This window comes from Uranotaenia lowii, chromosome 2 (genome assembly GCF_029784155.1).
Source record: "Uranotaenia lowii strain MFRU-FL chromosome 2, ASM2978415v1, whole genome shotgun sequence".
NCBI lineage: Eukaryota > Metazoa > Arthropoda > Insecta > Diptera > Culicidae > Uranotaenia > Uranotaenia lowii.
Window position 1 is genome coordinate 337,047,080 of NC_073692.1, and position 20,015 is coordinate 337,067,094.

General features: G+C 33.0%; 1 protein-coding gene across 1 annotated transcript in view; it reads left to right on the forward strand.

The window, feature by feature from the left end:
• Positions 1-20,015, forward strand: part of LOC129746627 (kelch-like protein 25) — a 34,681-nt gene that overhangs the window by 1,766 nt on the left and 12,900 nt on the right. The gene's annotated exons all lie outside the window — the stretch shown is intronic.

Genomic DNA, 20,015 nt, shown 5'->3' on the forward strand with positions numbered 1-20,015 from the left:
TATATATATATATATATATATATATATATATATATATATATATATATATATATATATATATATATATATATATATATATATATATATATATATATATATATATATATATATATATATATATATATATATATATATATATATATATATATATATATATATATATATATATATATATATATATATATATATATATATATATATATATATATATATATATATATATATATATATATATATATATATATATATATGGGTCATTCCATGTCAAGTGTGCACAGCGAAAAAAAAAACTTATCGACAATTCGCCAAACTTGACCGATAGACTTTCTGAGGCCTACAAAACAAATCCTCAATTTTTGAGAATGATCCGCCCACCTCTCGTTCCAGGACCCTCCCTTCTTTTTTACAAGATTTTAAAAAATTCCTCATTTTTAAAATACAACAGCTCTGGACTGAAACATCGTACCAAAATGACAAAATATGCGTTTTGTAGATTTTATTAAAATCTATCGATTGATGTTATTTATTACTCGAAAAAGTGATTTTTTAAACGTCAAAACACAGCTTCAAAAACAAAACGTTAATTTTCTCAAGGAAAGTATATTTTTTTCTTGAATTTTATGATTTCATTGTTTTCTTGAGAAAATTTTACGTAAGAACCAACCAAAATCCCATTATAATATTTCTCGTTTTCGAGATATGAAAGATTTAAGTTGGATTGTCTCACAATTATTTATTCGCAGCACTCAGTGATTTCACTAAACTGCACAATTCATCCAAATTTCTAGCCACATCTTCCTTGCTCGAACAGATTTTTTGTTTTCATGATTTGTTTGAATGATTTTGAACGAAAGGAAAATCAATCGTTTTATGAAATATTATAATTCCAAAAATAACTATATTTTTCTCTATATTTTTTCGTTCCAACACTGCAATTTAAATCATCTTAAAATTGTCTTTTAATTTTGCATACATTTTATATTTGAAATTTCGGTAAGCTTGAACATACTTTCATTCCAATTTTTCCAATATCTTAAGAGATTGCGGCATGACACGAACGAAATCTTCTTCATGGTGTAACAGGTTTATCATGTTGAAACGGTTAATTTTAATAAGCAACAAACATTTGTAAAAAAAGATGCTTAAAAAATTAAAATAACACTTTTGTGTTTGAATTCGTTTTGCTGTTGGGTAACAATTTTATACATTATAAATCTTTATTCAATCATTAAGTTAGTGCTTACTCAGCGGATGGTGCGGATGAATCAATGTGAGGAATGTCATTAAAATAATGTTATCATCGACGATTAAAATCTTAAATTAATTATTCACAGATAATGTTTAAATATCGAGAATCTGCTCGTACATATGTTGATTACTAAACTTTCATAAATTATGACTTTATTTGTTTTTGTTTTTCTGGGATTTTAAGACTCTCGTGTTTTTCATCCCTAAATAAATTATGGCGATACTGATATTTATAGCAACAGCATTTCTTCATTGTATATCACCTTCATTTATACAACTTAAGCACAGCAGAATTTTTTTGTTGATACCGAGTGGAGCACTAAACAATAGCGATTTTTTTTAAAGTGATTCACTGACCATTGTGAACGAATTTTGGCCGCATTTGCTTGCTACGCACTCGCTTGCTGCAACTTGCTAGTAGCTTTGAATACAACTTCTCAAATCGAAGATTGCGGTTGAAATATCCAGTTGCTTCCTGTAGCTAAATTAGTACGGAGTTGTTTAAGTGACTTACATTGCTAAGCTTCTAAATATTCGGGAACAGTCTTGAGTTTTCTGAGCAAAAGCAACGAGTTCAGTTGGAAAAGAACTTCATGAGCGATGTTCAGTGGATAAATAACTACAACAACAACCAGGCAACGCTACACACAATTAGTTGCAATTAACTTCGTGATCATTTCAAATTGCTTGGAGCATATTACTTCTACAGTGTAGAATTTCTCAAAACCAAGTTCAATGGATTGGAGAAAATGCTCATTTTTCTAATAGAGCAGTTTCTCAATACAACTACCGTTTCAACATGAAAAACCTGTTACACCATGAAGAAGATTTCGTTCGTTTAATGCCGCAATCTCTTGAGATATTGGAAAAATTGGAATGAAAGTATGTTCAAGCTTATCAAAATTTCAAATATAAAATGTATGCAAAATTAAAAGACAATTTTAAGATGATTTAACTTGCAGTGTTGGAACGAAAAAATATAAAGAAAAATATAGTTATTTTTGGAATTATAATATTCAATTAAACGATTTTTTTTCTTTCGTTAAAAATGTTAATTGAATTTTTTTTTTTAATTTAAAACAAATCATGAAAACAAAAAATCTGTTCGAGCAAGGAAGATGTGGCTAGAAATTTGGATGAATTGTGCTGTTTAGTGAAATCACTGAGTGCTGCGAATAAATAATTGTGAGACAATCCAACTTAAATCTTTCATATCTCGAAAACGAGAAATATTATATTGGGATTTTGGTTGGTTCTTACGTAAAATTTTCTCAAGAAAACAATGAAATCATAAAATTCAAGAAAAAAATATACTTTCCTTGAGAAAATTAACGTTTTGTTTTTAGAGCTGTGTTTTGACGTTCAAAACGTCACTTTTTCGAGTAATGAATAACATCAAGCGATAGATTTTAATTAAATCTACAAAACGCATATTTTGTCGTTTTGGTACGATGTTTCAGTCAAGAGATGTTGTATTTTAAAAATGATGAATTTTTCAAAATCTTGGAAAAAAGAAGGGAGGGTCCTGGAGCGAGAGGTGGGCGGATCATTCTCAAAAATTGAGGATTTGTTTTGTAGGCCTCAGAAAGTCTATCGGCCAAGTTTGGCGAATTTTCGAAAAGATTTTTTTTCTCGCTGTGCACACTTGACATGGAATGACCCATATATATATATATATATATACAGTTGCGTTCAAAAAAGAATGAAATCGCGTGAAGCTGCGCACCCACTTCCAGCTTTGACAAGCTGCCATTTCTCTCACGGTTGATATTTTTTCATGAAAATTTCACACAATCTAGTTCAACTATCCAACTAACACTCCACAAAATTTGATGTTTTTACAGTGACGGAAAACAAAGATACAGCTATTCCCGTAAAAAAGGGAAATTTGGAGTTGCTTCACTAAATTTGCTGTATCTTTGACAATTTTCATTGAAAAATCTTGAAATTTGGTCCAAAGATGTAAAAATGTTAGATCTAATACCAGGCCAAGTTTCGTCAAAATCGATGAACGTGATCAAAAATGGTGCTGGGTTGAAAATGAGGTTCATTATCGCCCAGCAGACGATTTCATTCTTTTTTGGACGGATGTTTATATGGAAAACAACGTTATCCATGTATTCTTGGTATTTTCTTTCACAAAACCAAAATTTATCACAAAGAATGTTGTAAATTGCTTAAAACTTAATTCGTACTTTGTTTCGAAAGCGAAAATGTTTCAACCAGTTCAAAATAAGAAGAACAGAGTTTAAGAAATGACCTGCTATTTATACCAATAAACAAATTTGATCCACAATTAAAGCAAATATTCTATTCGCTCTTGTGTTTCAATACCAGTTCTGTTAGAACAATTTCTGTTGCTAAACAAAGCAAGAATAAAGTTCTTATCAATTTACAACATTCTTTGTGATAAATTTTAGTTTTGTGAAAGAAAATACCAAGAATACATGGATTACGATTTTTTCCATATAAACATCCGTCCAAAAAAGAATGAAATCGTCTGCTGGGCGATAATGAACCTCATTTTCAACCCGGCACCATTTTTGATCACGTTCATCGATTTTGACGAAACTTGGCTTGGTATTAGATCTAACATTTATATATATATATATATATATATATATATATATATATATATATATATATATATATATATATATATATATATATATATATATATATATATATATATATATATATATATATATATATATATATATATATATATATATATATATATATATATATATATATATATATATGTATATATATATATATATATATATATATATATATATATATATATATATATATATATATATATATATATATATATATATATATATATATATATATATATATATATATATATATATATATCTATATATATAAAAAGCAATTATCTGTATGTTTGTTTGTTTGTTTGTTTGTTTGTTTGTCCTCTATAGACTCAGCCGTCTTAAGAGCTAGAGATCTGAAAATTGGCATGGATGCTCATTAGGACCAGGAATGATGAAAAATGTTTTTAGATTTTTGGACGACCCCTTCTGAAGGGGGTCGTCCATACAAGACAAATATTGTTTTCACGTTATTGACGTTATTTTCCGTCGGATTGTGATGAAAATTTGCACATGAGTGTTTTGAGAGACAAGCAATCGATTACAGTTATCAAATTTAGGGTTAGGGGTCGGCCAAAGGGGTCGTCCATATCCACTGATTAATGTTTTTACGATATTGGCGTTATTAAACATCGGATTGTGATGAAAATTTGCACATGCGTGTTTTGAGGAACGATCAATCGATTACACTTATCAAATTTAGAGCCAGGGGTCGGAAAAAGGGGTCGTCCATATCCACTGATTAATGTTTTTACGATATTGGCGTTATTAAACATCGGATTGTTATGAAAATTTGCACATGAGTGTTTCGAGAGACGAGCAATCGATTACAGTCATCAAATTTAGGGTTAGGGGTCGGCAAAAGGGGTCGTCCATATCCACTGATTAATGTTTTTGCGATATTGGCTTTATTTTACATTGGATTGTGATGAAAATTTGCACATGAGTGTTTTGAGAGACGAGCAATCGATTACAGTTATCAAATTAAGGGTTAGGGGTCGGCCAAAGGGGTCGTCCATATTTACTGATTAATGTTTTGGCGATATTGGCGTTATTATACACCGAATTGTCATGAAAATTTGCACATGAGTGTTTTGAGGGACCAGCAATCGATTTCAAGTTTCGAATTGTTGATCAGAAGTTGGTTGAAGGAGTCGTCCATACCCAACTTTAATGTTTTTGCGATTTTGACGTTATTCTACATTGGATTGAGATGAAAATTTCCGCATAGGAGTTTTGAGGGACGTTCTTTTGCTTTCAGGTTTCAAATCTTGACTCAGGGGTCGGCAAAGGGGTTATTATCTGTTCACTGATTTAACGATATTCTCTTGATTGAGCATAGAATTGTAATGAAAATTTACACATGGGAGGTTAACAGAAAAGATAATTGATTTCAGGAGTCAAGTTTTGAATCGTGGTCAAAAAAAGGCCGTCCATGTTAGTTGCTCACTGTTTTCGTGATATTGTCGTGATCATGCATCGGATTGAGATGAAAATGTTCAGATGAGGATTATAAACTACTAGCTGATCCCGTACGAACTTCGTTTCGCTTTAAATCATTGGTACGTCAAAATGAGTTTAGAAAATGAAGAAAATTTAAAGCGAAACGAAGTTCGTATGGGATCAGCATATATATATATATATATATATATATATATATATATATATATATATATATATATATATATATATATATATATATATATATATATATATATATATATATATATATATATATATATATATATATATATATATATATATATATATATATATATATATATATATATATATATATATATATATATATATATATATACATATATATGTGTCTCCAGTCCTTGAAGAAGATAAGTCGATTTTGAAAACGCTGTTTTTACCAAACAAATTGTGAATTTTAATTAATGTTTGCTGAAAACCGGTAATAGTAATTTTTAGTGAATTTTATCCCAAGTTTTTCGAACAGCTGACCACAGAGATGGTGGCCAGATTCTACAAAAAAAAATAATAAAAATAATAAGATTTAATATTCATATTACAGTAAAACACCCCCTTTCAATGAATTCTATGATTCTTAATTTTTCCTTAACTTTTCATTCGTGACATACCTACATATGACATAAGAAACCAAAGTCATTTATTACTTTAAATAAATCTTTAAATTAGCCTCAATTTAGCTGACATTAAGGAATTTCATTATTCGAATAGGGATGGTCACAATCTTTGTACAAAAACGCCCTTTTTTGACCATTTTGTCTCTCGGCTCAATTTTTAGACGCCATTAAAATTAAAATGTTTTTTTTTCTTCGTAAATAGACAGTGAATATGTTGTTTTGAAGATACAGCTAAAATAATAATCCGGATCTATATGACCCTAAGCTACTATTTGAACCGCAAAGAAAGGTTCACTGTACTCGAAAAAAAGCTGTCAAAAGTAATTCACAAAAGAAGTTGATGTTTAAACTTTAGGTACAGTCCTTAGTCCCGAATATCGAATTTTCATTAGGATTAGACTTATCAAAGTTGTCAGATTACCCGGGTTTTTCCCGAATGATGTCCCCATATTTGTAAAATCAAGAAAAATTTAAATTCAGTGATCATAACTTTGTATTTTGCTTTCAAAGCAATTTTGAAATATGTGATGTTTTTCGATGGAAAAAAAACTATTGTTCGAGTTTTACTTCTTGATTTTAATTAAAAAAAAAAAAACGGAATTGAAATCCAAAATTGCCCAAATAATCAAAACAGTTGAAAACCACTATTATAAAATTCACTTTCAAGATTGCGTTCTTTGCTATTTGCGTTCAATTTATTTTTGCTCAGATCATTTTAATAATAAATTAAATTATAAATAATATTTTTTGTTGCTAAAATAACTTTTACTTAATCTTCAGGTTCGGTATAACTCAGCTGGAAATAGCATTATCTTGTTATTATTTCAAAAACAAAAATTCAAACTAAAATTCGAATGTATCGAGTTTAAAAGAACTGGAAATACATCTGATTTGAACCCGAAACACAATCTTTTAATTTTATTCCTTGAAATTTGATTTATTTTCACCAAAGTTTTTCTTCCAAATGAAGCCTTAAAGATCCCTCATTTATTTTTCAATGCTTTGAAAAAACTAAAAACTTTTAGGACTTTTTTCAAAAGTTATGATTTGGAATGAATAACATCAAAGCTGAAATTTCGAAAAAAAATTGAAGATATCACAAATTCATTTTTCTTAAACATAGTTAGGATACCATTATTTCATCCATATATTTTATATCAAATTAGTACTGAGGTCCCAAATTCTCACCGTAAATAATGATTAGAGCTTAGCTTGAATATCTCAATGATAAAAAAATAATAATTTAATATGGTTTACCTACAGGTTACCAGCTTTTTTCCGGGCATTTTTTTTTAAACCTGGCAAAATCCGGGCAATCGATTTCATTGTTTTCAACACAAAAACCGGCAGATGGGCAATGTTTATAAAACTTATGAAATGTTTTGCACTGCGAGCTAAAATTGATTCTTGGCCTAAGAAGCACAAGGGTTCCATGCAAAATCTGGGCCAGATCGGTGAACATGAAAAACCAGTATTTCATTAGATAACAACTTCCCAAGTAACCGAAAGTCTCATTAAAAAGGTCAAACACAGCTTAATCAGCATAATCAATGTACTGAAGTTTATTTTATTCAGCCCAAAATTTAAGTTGTTATTGAAACTTTGAAGTTCCATTACAGATTTTAACGGCCTTCTGTTCAGCTCACAAGTAATCGTTTAATCAGCAAAACCAAAAAACAATCTCTCCTCTCCTCTCTCACTTTGGTCACCACCAGCCCATGTGGTGCTGCCGATTTCTTGGCATCCATCTTTATTCCTCCCATCACCTCGATTCATCTGACTCAATTGCTTTATTTTTGACTTTGTTCGATACATGCCGGCACATATGCCAGTTCTGCTTACACATTTGTTTTATTTGCACTCAAGCAATCAAACACTATAATAAAAAAAAGTCCTGATATCAGATTTGAACCGCGACCCTTCGAGATTATAGCCAAACACGCTGCCACGAGGTCACGTCTAGATGTTGCCAGAAACTTAAATTCGAAGTGATAATAAGCTTTCCTAGAATACCCGCAAGGGCAGCCAGCGGCCAGCAGCGAAAGCGCATGTTAATTTTTATCCAGAAACATTACGAAACGGCATATAAATCAAACATTATTTAAAATAATATCGGTTCAAAAAAATGGAATTCCATGTTTAAAACTTTCGAGCATAAAATCATACAAATTCTTGAGTTTATCTAGATATTTAATTCATGAATTGCTTCCACTGAATTTCAATATGTGATAATTTTGTGATAGTAAATACAGTTGGACGAAATTTTTCAAAGTGAAAAAATTTACTCTTTTAAAAAACAATCGTTTGCGAGTTAGCTTTAAGTTGTTCTAAGTCGAAATTTCAATTTCCAAGATACAAAAAATGATTTATTGATTATATATTTGTGATGTTTGGTCACATTTCATATTCATGAAATAGCGAACATGTCACAAAAAGGCTATTTGGGCAACTTTTTGGAACTTCAAGTCCATGGAAGGCTATTTGAGACACAATTTGTAACTTTTATACTGACAGGATGCGATTAACATGTCACAAAAAGGCTATTTGAGGAATGTTATTGAACTTCAAGTTCATGGAAAGCTATTTGAGGCCCTATTTGTAACTTTAACGCTGAGTGATGCGATTGACGTGTCACAAAAGGCTATTTGAGGAACATTTTGTAACTTTCATGCTCGCATTCGTGAAAAATTCGGTACCAAATCCCTTTGGAACCTTTGTTCAGCGAAATTCGAACTTTGTTGCCACGCGTTTAAGTAGATATGGGACTTTTGGTTGCTTGGGTTCGATCTCTTTCGGCGGATTTTTTAGAATATCTATTGGATTTTCTTAAAGCTTAAATTAAGACATGGTTTTCATGTTCCTACCGAACAAATGTCTCAAAATTCCATACAAACTTCAGGCGTTGCGCGACCCCTTCCCGTGGTCCGATCTGGCTCAAATTTTGCATGAAACCTTGGGTTAAGTAATGGATTAATTTTGGTCTACAACGCATCACATTTTCAAAAGTCGGGTGATTTGGGTCACTCTAGTGAGCATTGAAACCTTGATTGAGCCCTGTATGTGAAATTTGACAGGGCATGAAGGATGTTACAACAGTATTGGACCTGGGGGAGGAAGACTGAATAAAAAAAGAAAAAAATCTTTCAAACGTCAAATTTCTCTCATCAATCTACCGACCAGTGCGAAGATTCAAAACTTTACTTTCTTATTAAGTGAATTTCAATAAAAAAAAAATTAATGCTGAAAAGCACTTGTTTTGCATAAAACAATGATTAAATTAAGTTTGGTGTTGCTCTGGCAAATTCTTGCATGAACAGGCGTATAGAGTCCCTCAAATTTCGATAAGGGGGGTCTAGATCAATGCGGCCCGCGTAGCCCCGTCTTAAATTGTCACAAAAAAACACCACTGATTTTTATGTAAAATATTACTGCAAAAAAAATAATGCTGAATGTACCGATTTAACTGATTTTGGCTGTGGCCCTCTACGTCGTAGAAAATTTTTAATGCGGCCCGCACACCTAAACGAGTTTGAAATGCCTGGTCTAACGGGTAAAAAAAACACCATTTTCACGAATTTTTTTAGAGCTATCGTTCAAACAAATGTATTCAAATTTTTTGCATTATACAAAGCATTGTAAAAAGAACATTTAGTAATTTTTTCGTAGAAAAATATTGAAAAATAAGCCGGTGACGGAGCACTTTCGAGGAAGCCTTTAGAAAACAGGATTTGCGGTGGACACTGTATCTCAGCACAGAATCATCTGAAGTCAAAAAATCAGAGCAAAATATTTTGAATAGATGTTTTTCTGGACCCCAACGATTTTATTTAACTTTAATTTTTTTTTTATGAAATTTTTGTGGCTGTTTGAAGTAAAAACTACGATTTTTCACGAAAAAATCCGCCCTTTTTTATCTGTAAAATCTCCCCAAAGTAAAAAAAAAAAAAAGAAAATCGTTGGGGTTTGGTATTTTATATGTAGAAAATATGTTCCAAATTTGAAAAGAATCGGTGAAGTAGTTTTCAAATGACGATGTCCACTGACTTTAAAAATGTGCTTCGCGTTTGAAGTTTCTGCTCTCTCTCTCTCTTGCAGTATTAGATAAGAGGAGATAAAGGCCTATAATTTCTACAGTTTTGCTTCGATTGACTTGAAAATTTGACACAACATTCTTGAAATGTTTTACAATAAGAAAATAAAAAAAATCGATTTTTTGAAAGTGCAAGACCCTACTCCCCCCTTAAAGTTTGTGAAGCTGATAAATAAAAATTGTTTGATTGATGGTTGTTCTAAAAATAGCTTAAATAACAGATTTAGATTTTGGGTAGTTCACATGGACCGAACAACATTTTTATATAGTTCCAAATTTATATTAACGACAGAGTTGACAGATTGGTATTGAAATTCTAGCTGTTGAATTCGATTTCGATGTTTACTTTTGAATCTGCAGCAATTAATTAAGAAGACTTAAATTTAGCACCTAAACAACTGAGTTACATGACTCGCTACACGAAACTGATAATCTAAAGTTTAAATTTGAACGATTACAAATCTTTTCAACAGTTGCTGGCTTTTTGCCGAACAGTAAAAAAACGATACTGAAAACGATACAGCGAATTTCAGTCTTCCTCCCCCACTATTGGCCGTTTAGATACGGTTGATTCAGCTTTGAAATCTCGTTGGAAGTAGAGGCTCAATTGAAATTTGTGAATTGGTAGAAATAATACGTTCAGTCATTTTCACATATGCGGTGACGACGCGAAAACTGCAAGTATTTGTAAACCGCTGCCTGCGGAATATCATCCGCGCTTGGTGGCCTGGCAACTGGATCTCGAATGAGGAATTACATCGCCGGTGTCATCAAAGGGCGCTAGAAATCGAGATTCGGGAACGTAAGTGGAGATGGATTGGGCACACGCTGCGAAAAGATGAAAACGAGATTTGCAGAAAGGCGCTAGATTGGAATCCAGAAGGTCATCGAAGAAGAGGCAGACCCAGAAATTCGTGGCGGCGAAGCCTAGCCGCTGAAATCCGAACTGTCGACGAGAATCTTGACTGGGACCAGGTGAAGACGCTGGCTCCGGATCGTCAACAGTGGAGGTCTTTTACCACGGCCCTATGCACCGGAGGATCGGCGCGGGATCATTAAGTAAGTAAGTAAGAGTCATTTTTTATCTCCATACAGAATTTCGTTTGAAAAGCAAAGTTGGTTTTCACTCTATGATGATCCTTGATCATCTCCAAAACCAGGTCCATGCTGTAAGGAACACATCTAATTGGGACGGGAAATTCATGTGCTGAATTGTGGAGGTTTTTTTTCTATGTTTTAAAATCAACGTGAATGAAAGAAACATTAACCTCGATTAAGGACTTAGGAAATACCTATTCTATTCAATTTTGGTTATTTATAGAGGATTTTAACCAGCTTGGTCATTCGTCCTCTAGAATCTGGCTTATCGACCTACATATTTTTGAACATTAAATCTACAGTCCTGTTTTTCATGGTTCAACATGGTCAGTTTGGTTCAATAATCGGACAGTTTGTTGAAAAAAATCCTAAAGCTCATTTTTATTTCAAATATTTCACTAATCGGAAGCTTTTCTGTGCAATATTCGATGGTATTTTGTGCTCGGCTATGTTATCTGGCAATATTGTTGTTTTCATATATTTTTAATCAAATGTTTGTAGATTTCAAAACTCATTCGATTCAGTGTGTCTTATCACTTTTTTTTTCAACCTTCAATAATATATCAATTGTTATGATGAAAAATGACGTAATGATTTAAAACTTTTGACCAAAATAATCTTTCTATCAAGGCACCCTCGGTAATCGAACGTTTTTGTTAGTCGGGTGCACCCTACGATCCCAACAGCCTCCGATTAACAAGCGAGTACCGTATAACAGGGTAATATTGATCACCGGGGTAGCTTTGATCAACATGAAATTTTTCCACATAATCATCAACAACTAAGTCTAAAGTTAAAATATCTTTAAAAACTTTCTACGTTTAAAAACCTACATGTTGAGTTTCAAAATGGGTAAACTTGGTTTGTTTTTTAAAACTTCAAATGTAAGTAAAAATGTTATTTTAAAAATCTTGGAATATTTATCTCGCCAACAAACACCCTTCCTGATGAAATCAAAGGGTTTAGAACATAGGTCGGCAACCAGCGGCTCGCGAGCCGCATGCGGCTCTTTTGATGTAAAGCTGCGGCTCTTTAGTTCATTATATATTTGTGTATATTTTAAAACCAATCGAACACAAACAAAGGAAAATCAAAGTTTATCATTTATAAATAAGTAGTTCTAAAATAGCCTCTGTTTTGTTATCAAACTATCCTCATCAAATTTACATTTCTAGCACTCGCAATCACTTTTTTTTGCCCTCTATGACAATTAATCAGTTGAAATTTCCAAAATCTTATTAGAATTAATCAACCATTTCGAAACATATTCACAACTTTGAAGCGTAAAAACATTAATATATTGGAAAAACCACCACAATCCTATCAAATTTATTTGAATTGAAAACGATAATTTTAATTTATCTGAATATGAATATGGATACCTCATTAGCACCTTTTTTTCAAGATTATTCACAAACTGTTAGACAAGATTTGAATGCCGCTGATGTGTCTTGATAAAAATAATTCAAAACTAAGAATTAAAAATTACAAATTAAAGTTTGACAGTTTTTCAAACTCGAATTAGCATTGAAAATTAATGAAAATTTCAATCCTGAAAATCGACATATTTAAACCTTAATCACAGGCTAAATACTTATTATCAATAACTAAATTAACCTTTTAACCCCGAAGATTTTTTTATGATTAATTAGTAGGTTTTTTTAAAAAAATGTAAACCTTTGAGTCTTTGAACACATTTCAAATTTCAAGTGTTATGCGTGCAGCCTAAATATATTTACCAAATGCACATATATTTTGAACGAAGTTTCAGTAACGGACATTTTTTTTCGGTTAAGAATTATTCATCGATGATTTATTTTTTTATTTATTTTTATTTTGAAACCTTCAAAGTATCCTTGAATTGATTTAACTGGTAAAATGTACTGTTTCCTCAGCATTTGTCACGAATTTTCTATGAAGGTTACAAAATCAAATTATTACAGATTTATGATGGTTGACCAGCAGCAGCAGTTTTAGTAAGCATTGATGAATAAAATATATTGTATTGAATTTAATTTTTCATTCTCGCACAATACAGAAGAATCACATGTGACATAAAATGAGATTTTTGAATCTTCCAGATGCTTAAAACTTTGAAGAAACGTTCTCTTGATGTCATAAATTTTCAAAATTCTGCCAGTTGTCAGGAGCATATTCGAATACATACATATTAGTTGAATTTTACCTCATTCTTCTGTATTTTGGAAACAATTAGCTAGAACTGGGGAATATCTTAAAAAAACTTGATAATTTTAAGAAAATTTACTTACCTTTACTTTGTTATTTTAAAAGTTTTTCTTTGGAAGATCATTAGCCGCAAATATAATGAATTACTCTAAAAAGTACAACAGCTCACCTACAGGACCTGAACGCGGGTGAGCTGAAATTCTGAAATATTTACGGCTAATGATTTTCCACTTGTTTGACCGTCCTGATTTTCTAAAATTTTCAATCCACTTGAAAATTTGATGATTTTTAGGTACGAATCTTATATCTTATGTCTTGGTACATAGACATAAGATTTGATTTTATTATAAATATTCTGCTTTTTAAGTATGTTCAAATATTTCACTTTAACATCATTCAAAGTATTGATTTAAGCTTTATATGGATTTAAAACTTTTTTGATTCGATATTTTTAAACGTATTAAATTTGATGTACTATGTTAGAAAAGTAGACGACTCAGAAGAAAAGCCATGTACTTAATGATAATTAGAAACAGATTAAAAAGGAAAATCTAAGAGTTAAATTTTCCCAAAACAAATGTTCATTGATCATTCATAAATTATGACGTTTTATTATTAAATACAAATACAATATATCTTTTATGTGGCTCCTTCGAACTCAGAAATTTTGAAAATTTGAAGGTTTTGGCTCTACCAGCTCAAAAGGTTGCCGACCACTGGTTTAGAAGCAACAGGTTGATTTAAGTGAAAGTATAACTTTTTTCCTTAGTAGATTTATAGTTTTGGTGTAGTTTTTGTTGTATGTTGATATTTAAAAATAGGGACACTTTCCAAGAGTAAGACAGTCTAGGACAAAAGGCTAGAAACCCTATAAAATGGTAAAGTTTGAAGGTTAAAGTTAAAAGGGAATAGTGCGAGGCCCTAGAGAATTCAATGAAGGCAAAATTTAATTTTTTTTTGTAGTTAAAATTTTAAAATTTAGCCCCTTAATTTATGCAGCATCATGGCCCATCTTTCGATTTTAATTGATGTTCGGCCTTAAAACACGAACTATCTTAATTTATCAATTAATAGAATTTGTAAATATTATGAAGGTGTTTTGTATCCTTTATGATCAAGAAAATTCGTTTAAACCGTGAAAATAGAGACTGATCAATGTTCCACCAAAGCATCAAATTCTAAATAAAGACGGAATCGATTTTTAAATCAAATTTTAAGTAGTTTTATTAATCTATGCAACCATGTTTTAGGTTCATAGAAGTCCAGTACTAGTCTTAAAAATATGAAACATGCCACATTCCCCTTACGTTACGTTGATAAAGTCGCGAATGCCATAAAGATGGTAAAACGACTATAATCGAAACAAAATAAAAAAAAAATGTAGTTTTGGTACAATGCGTTTCAAGCTTAAATCATAATGATTGACCAAAATCAGAAAAACATTAATCGTAGTAATCATCACACTTTTACGTAAACGGTTTCTTCTGCTCAGAACTCAAAACTTTTTGAAAATATACAGAAAAATAAGTTTCCCCCTATATTCAGCTCTCGTGTAATAAAACGCGAATAGTAAATCTGGAGGCAAACATAGATACATAACACTATTCCAGCACGTCACACGACTTGGCTAAACCGTGATCGTCATCATCATCATCAGCACCCAAGTAACTTTAGCGGGCGCAACCTCCATCATATGACGACGCTACCTACAAATGGAGTTCAAGTTCAAGTTGCTCGAGTTGTTGTTACCTACTGTTTCAGCAGCTGTAATTCTGCACGACGACGCTCTCGACGCTCTACCTTTGCGTCCGTCAAGTACACAGGTACCTTACTACTGAACCGGGCAGCATAAAAACAATAAGAAATCGTCCATAAATGATGATAACTGTAGATTCAGTTGTTTGAAGATAAAACATATTGTCAGAACGATTAAATAATGGGAAAATTGGTTTATTCGAAGAAACCTTATGACACAGTTGAAGAAAATCGTATGACGTCATTTGAAGACGGTTCCCTGTCCGGTTGCAGTTCTCTAGGTGAGCGAGGATGTTTACCTCTGGGCTGCTCGCCCCCACACCGTTGCAGTATTGCAGTTTGCTTGTGGCTTTGTGGATATTTTTATTTCATTTTTGTTGTTGTCTACTGCACTGTACCCTCGACAATACCTACCTGAGTGACGTATACTTATACCCTTACAATCCAGCAAGTCATCAGCTGATGAACGATAAGCGAATGCACTTTTATACGTATGGCTATATGTATGAAAAGCCGTCCTCTAATGTTTGGGTTGATATTTAAATTGTGCAACAGAGAATTTAAAGCTTGAATTAGGTATAATTCAACGTTGAATTTCAACAAAGGTAATCTACCAAAGTCGAAATTCTTTCTTCTAAATATACCAGTGCAATCCAACTACTTTCGAAATAAATATCAACGAAGGTGTTTACCGATAACCCAATGTATACGATAAGAAAAATGATAGAAAAAAAAACATTTGCACCTGGAATAGATAGCGATCGAAAGATGTCTTCAGAAGCTACCGGCACCTAATGTTTTCATTCTAGGTAGCTCTGTAGTTCACTGATTACATCGTTCCACGTTGTGACGTTTATTGCCGTTGCCCGCGGTACCGGTCCATCTACCGATATCTGCAAAAACCAGAAAGAATCTTGTTCTATGTAACTGTTCAACTGGCTTGTACCGTAAACTATGCCAAAGCAGGAACATCCTTCCTTCGAGTGGAACTATTCGATTCGCCCTGTGAACTTGAAATCGGCCGAAACGTGATACCGAGAAAAAGAACACGCGACGACGACGACGCGCCTGGAATTGCGTCGCATCTTCTCGTGAAGGTGACACCCTCATGCCAGTTATGGCTGGGCCGGGACAACTTTTCGGATACGATGGTCAGTTAGCTGGATCCCTCAGAACTCCCATCGACAACATCATCATGCATATTTATCGAAACGTGATGAGAAACAAGTTTTAACGAACCCAACTCCTCGTCGAGCAACGAGCAGTTCAATTCGAGAGACTTCGTCAGAGTTCAATGTTCGCGGAGTTTTTTTCTTTCATTCTTTACTCAAGTTTTTGGGTGAGGCAAAGAACCAAGCACGAAGCCAAACTTTGCTGTCGAAGCAAACGAAACAAAAATCACGATTATCGATTTTCCAGTTTTATTTTATTTTTGTCTGGCTGGAAGGAAAAACGAAAAAAAACCTACTGACTAAAAACGGATGGCGGGCGGTTATTTAATAGGTGACATTCGAAGTGGAACCAAATAATGCCGGACAAGGATCCGTGGTGTTAAGAAATGATGCAAATTTAACTGGTGGAGAAATTTTATATTCCTCGAAGGTGAAAGTGGTGGCACAGATAAACGGATTGATGACGCTTCAAAAGTTGTTATCTCATGCCGGGATTCATGAGTTAAACTTAATAACTATATTTAAATGTATTTTGCACTATACGTCTTACGAATATTTTGGGAAAAAAGTTTGCCTTAAGGTCGTAGCCGTTGAGTGGTCCAACAATTATAGGTATACGATTTACTAGGTAATCCTCCAATACCATATGTACCGTCAAACGGGGCATAATGCAACAGCGAGGTTAGATGTAACATTTGTATACCACAACATTCATTAAATTTTTATTTCAATATACTGTTATAAAGTTATCATTGAATGATATTAAATTGACGATGACATAGTTTTTCAAATCGCGAAAGAGTTTTTAAAAGCTTTTGATTCTCAAAAAAAATTAAATATTCGAGCAATAGATGTACACATTTTTATATCTCGTTTCCATATACTAGCATATGATTGTTTTGCATTATGCGTTAGTTAATATTAAAATTTTATCCTTCCTAAGATTTATTTTCATGATTTAAGCTTATCGAATATATTGTAATATTTTTTATGCAATGTATGCAGCAAATTTACACTTTTTCCTTAAAAATATTTTTGACAGAAAAAATGTTAAATTTAATTCGAGCAAAACCAAAAATTAAGGTAAATTTGTGCATCATGCGTTATGACATCAGAAATGAATCAAAATCTTTAAATTTTCATTTTTCATTAATAACAGAGCTGGTTGCAATTGACTCCTTTTTCTTAGCAGGGTGGAAATCGCATGTTTTTGTAAATTTTAAAATAACTGGTTTAACCAATAATTTTTCTGACTACGCCAATTTGGTGTCCCATCAACCTTAAAACTTTTGATGTACAAGAGGTGCGATTATCTGTGGGTAATGAGATTTTAGAAGCCATTAAATTTGTAAATTGTTGCATGTTGCCCAAGTTGACGGTATACATTAAAGACTAATCGACAACGAGTGACTTGTTAGAACCTATTTTCGACGGTCGCCATAGGGAATAAAAAAACATTCAAGCAATGATTGCTCTTATCCCCTTCCACGATAAGTGCGACTTCTTCCAGCAGTGATTACTTGGGCTTTAGAACTGAGTTTAACATTTTCAAAAATACATATAACTTTAAAACTTATTACGAACGTATACAATTATTGTGCACATCAAGATGCTTGTCATATCTTTTTGTAAACCATGAAATTAAGCCTTCCCATACTAAGAGGTTGATTTGAAAAATCAGTTTCTCAACCGTTTATTTTCAGAGGTAGCGAGAATCAGTTGTGTAGTAGGGGAAAACTGTACAAGACGCACCAGCGGGGTAAGACGGCCCATGCCATTATTTCTCAAATATACACCGACCAACGGCTTCGAATGATGTTTTTCTTTATTTTTATTGTAGCAAACAAGTTTTTTCATCATTCAATACATGGAAAGTTCACAAAAACCACTTTAGTTCTTAGAAAGAGAAGAATTAATGGAATTAGCGTGAAACTTGTTATTTTTCATAAGTAACATATAAGGTTTTATAGTAAAACAGCCTGCGCAATCTGATGAAACTACAGCTTATCGTTTATCCACTCATGTGCTCTTTCGGAAGACTATGAAATTTTTGTTGTATTTTATTAACTTCCTCCAAATTTTATCAAAAATCAATCCTATGAAAATTGGGGCAGAATGTCCACAAGACCACGTGTTTTACGCTCAAATTTTGAATGCTGTTAACTTTTGAGAAAACCCGAATATCAAAACAAAATGCCATTCTTTTTGTTTGCTGACTCCCAAATTACGAAACCAATGCATAATTATAACAAATTTCGTCCTTGTTCGAGTTAAAACGGTGCACCAATATTCGATTCGAAAAAAATATCGGCCGCCATGTTTGCCGCGATATCACTATATCAGTCAAAAAAAATTGAATTTCGTTGCCTACTTGAAGGCGTGATTAATTTCAGACCTTTCCAAGGATAGGATTTTGGGGTTTAAATAAAACACAACTCGTTTCGTTAACGGTAGACTTAAAAAGAGAAAGTTTATTCATGTTTCGCCATAATTACAACTTTTCGCGCGTAAAACACAAGAAATACATGGGGAAATCTTACAAACTGGCAACCATAAGCACTCAACAAAATGGGTACGATACAAAGAGTAACCCATCGACAATTGTGACGTTCGATTCAGGGTGACCATTATTGTTGAGATTCAACATACTGGCCACCTAAAACGAATGTTTTATAATAGTAACCCTAGGATTGTTTTGGTTTGGATCTGTTTGGCAATTTTCGCACTTGTTTTCACAAGTCCGTTTGTTTCCTGTGGATTGGACTGGTACGGGTTCATTGGATTCTGGATACTGTTGGATTTGGACCTACTCCGGACTTTCGGATCACCTTGGACATCGACTTTGGAATGCGTGTTGAACTGGATTGTCATCTTTCGGCCAAAATGATCAGTGATCGGCACACTAGCTTCAAAGTACTTGCGATGTACTTTAGAGCGAGTACTGACCGGACAGTCAGTACGGCAGGTGCTCGAATGGCTGATTTTGGATTCAGTACTACCCATCCGAGCCGGATCACTGATTGGGAACAAGAACTGTATCACTTGATGACAGGATGTTGGAATCGTCGTTGGATTAAAGTTCGGCAATGGATGTTCAGAATCATACATGATTAGCGCAGTAACTCCCAAAGAGCCAGAAGAGAACTTTGGTAGCTAGTAGGTATTGGGTAACATGGGCCTTGGATCGGCGCTCAGTTAGTTAGTAACAACGTATCGGAAACTAGGATAATTTACTTGGGTAACATGGGCCTTGGATCGGCGCGCAGTTAGGTAGCAACGTACGGATTGAGGTCCAGGGTCACTTGCCAGGGCAGCTTAACGATTTGGTAGCGTTGATGTTATATTCCTCGGGAATAGCGTCACTTTGAATTCTGGCCGTGGTAGCGTGATGAATCTAGGGTTGGACCAATCGGTAGGATGGTGGCATAATGCTGATGTGTCAGGACTATGTACTCCAGCGAAAACCACCAAATCCTGGTCACGGCACCAATGATTAATTTCAGACCTTTCCAAGGATAGGATTTTGGGGTTTAAATAAAACACAACTCGTTTCGTTAACGGTAGACTTAAAAAGAGAAAGTTTATTCATGTTTCGCCATAATTACAACTTTTCGCGCGTAAAACACAAGAAATACATGGGGAAATCTTACAAACTGGCAACCATAAGCACTCAACAAAATGGGTACGATACAAAGAGTAACCCATCGACAATTGTGACGTTCGATTCAGGGTG